The sequence below is a fragment of the Pinus tabuliformis genome, chromosome 5_2 (assembly GCF_031772625.1).
Source record: "Pinus tabuliformis cultivar Carrire ecotype Pingquan chromosome 5_2, CPIR1, whole genome shotgun sequence".
In the NCBI taxonomy this organism is placed as follows: domain Eukaryota; kingdom Viridiplantae; phylum Streptophyta; class Pinopsida; order Pinales; family Pinaceae; genus Pinus; species Pinus tabuliformis.
The window spans coordinates 784,233,736-784,236,448 of record NC_142306.1 but is presented as its reverse complement, the minus strand read 5'-3'; the positions used below and the strand labels follow the sequence as shown (position 1 = coordinate 784,236,448).

Below are 2,713 nucleotides of genomic sequence, written 5' to 3'. Positions count from 1 at the left end.
TCATAGGTCTAAATGTTATTTCATTGAGATGAAAGGCACAACAATAATATAATTTATTAATTTCTCAGCCAACATTTTAGTGTTATTCAACAGTCTTAAAGTTACTTATTTATTTTGAATTCGAACACCCTTCAGGGCATATGATAACTGTTTTTTTATGATACCTTTTATAACAGCTGCAGTTTTCTTAAATTAATTGCATCTCCACATGCCAGGTCCCAGGTCACACAACAAAACGCATTTCTTCATAACTATAATTCAAGCATCAGAATAGAAAGTCATCTCTAAATTTGCATTTTCTGTATTGTGTATAAAGATTTTGCGGTCACAATGATCATTAGTACAAAGTGAAAAGAAAGAATCTGGAGTTGGTCTTTGCAGAGAAATTTATTCTCAAACATGCAGTCACTATTTTGAGCAAGTATAAGACAATTCTACAAATTTAACAGTAGGTTCATGGCTATAATGTTTCTCACCCCGTGACAGCAATACATCAGTAATCATAATGATTACTTTACTGTCATGGTGAATGCTTGAAGACATGCAGCCCCCAAAGCTAATTTAGAATACTAATCCATATAAAAGGCAATTTGAGGAAGATGAAACATGATCAGCCAATTAGAGTTTATGAAAATTTAATGCAGAAACCATCACTTGAGTGAATGACATTGAACTCATCAATGTTTTCCAAGTCAGAATCTGCTTCCATATCCTTCCATTTCGCCCAATCCTCTGAAAATTTGTTTTCTTCCCTCAGAGGTGAGGGAACTCTCAATTCATGGGTGAAGACAGGATAAGGATCCTCAACAAAATACTTATTCTCAAGTACCTCTTTAGCATTTAGCCTAGCTGCAGGGTCATAGCAAACAAGTCTTTCCAAAATAGAAAACACATTGTCTGAGCAATTGGGGACATGGTTCTTCAGACCAACGGGGCTTCCATCACCAGGAAAACAAAGTTTCCTATAATCAGGAAGATTGGAGCATCCAGGCCAATTTTCTTCTGTTGGAGTCCCAAGAACTTTAACCAACCTGCTAAGTTGATCAATGTCTGAAGTCCCAGAAAAGAGAGGTTCTAAAATCAAGAGCTCCCCCAGAATGCAACCTAACGACCACAAATCAATTTCTTTTCCATAGATCGTTGCTCCATAGAGCAACTCCGGAGCTTTGTACCATCGAGTTCCAACACCAGATGTGAATCCCTGCATCACCATATCACCTTCATTTTTCCAGCTCAAATCCAAATTCGCAGTTTCTGCCATATCATCAAAATTAGTTTCAACTGCAGTGGATGAATCCTCCTCCCCTTCATTCCGCACTCCCTTAACACTATCATCTTCCTCCATCAACCTTTCTCCTGGGGCATCAGCAACGATATCCTCTTGAGGAAGCTCATACTCTACTTCATAGATCGCCCTCTTGAGGAAGCTCATACTCTACTTCATAGATCGCTTCAGGCTCTTCAAGTATCCTTGCCTGCAAGTATTGATTTTCGAATTCAGAGATCACTAAGTTATTGAATGTTCAGGCATCCTACTGACGAAGAATCACTAAACTTTAAGCACTATTCAGTTTCAATTTGGGCAACTATTAACCTTGCGCTTCTATGCAACATTTGCTCGAATAGTTATAATAAAAGGCAAAATCAATTCATTTATCTAGTTTCCAAAGCGCTTTGAATCAGTCAAAATTTTCAAGATTTTAGATTGAACTTTTCACGTGTGAGATTTGTTAACATTTTGAACTACTACGAAGATGCAGTTAACCATAAACAGGCTTTCAGCATATTTTAAAATATTAAAAACATGAAATGGGAAACAGAACAGAATGTACGAACACTTCAAGAAATAGGGTCAAACAGAGCTGGAGGATTGAAGGTGATAAGAAAAGAAAACACAGAAGAGGCAGCAGATGGCAAGCCACTAAATCATCTATACTTACCTATCCAAAATCAGCGAGCTTGAGAATTCCATCAGCGGAAATGAGCAGATTAGAGGGCTTTAGGTCACGATGGATAACCCAATTGGCATGGCAGTCAGCCAGCCCTTGCAAGATCTGAATCATCCAGGCCTTAACCTCGGCCTCGGGAATACCATTTTCTCCCTTATTCTTAGCAGACTTAATGATAGAATAGAGATCGGAAGGCAAAAACTCCAAAACCAGTACTGTGTCTTCATTTTCTCTCCAAAACCACTCATAGAGCCTCACAACATTGGGGCACCCACAAAGCCTCTGCAGTGCCTCAATCTCTCTCCAAGAGCTTTGATAGTCATGCACCTCCTTAAGGGCTACTATTAGACCGTCCTCCTTTCTCTGCCCTCTGTACACATCCGAATAAGTTCCACTGCCAACCCTCTCTAGAATCTCGTAACGGACACATATTTCTTTGTTGCCGTGGAGACTCCAACTACTCTGCACATTGTCCTCCATGTTTTGCATTCCTCAAATCTCTGGAAGACATGTTCCCGTCAAATCTTTTCGAGATTTTAACTCTCAAAACCCGCCCATCAAATCTTTTCGAGGTATTCAAGTCTCAAAACCCTGAAACACTAAAACCCTATGGAGAAATCCCCAATTCCATGGTCCGGAGAACATGGCCAGTGTTTATATATCCCAAATTCCTCAATTCAAACCAACCTTCATAAGCCCGGAGAGTTTCATTTGCCCTCAGAACAAAGTAGACCGAATCAAATATATTTAACATCTGAGCAGCC

The 2,713-nt window shown here is 39.4% G+C and overlaps 1 pseudogene; it reads right to left on the bottom strand.

Moving 5' to 3' along the window:
- Nucleotides 1–625: 625 nt before the first annotated feature.
- LOC149161626 (cyclin-dependent kinase F-1-like) lies at nucleotides 626–2,429 on the bottom strand (annotated as a pseudogene).
- Between the last annotated feature and the right edge of the window lie 284 nt (nucleotides 2,430–2,713).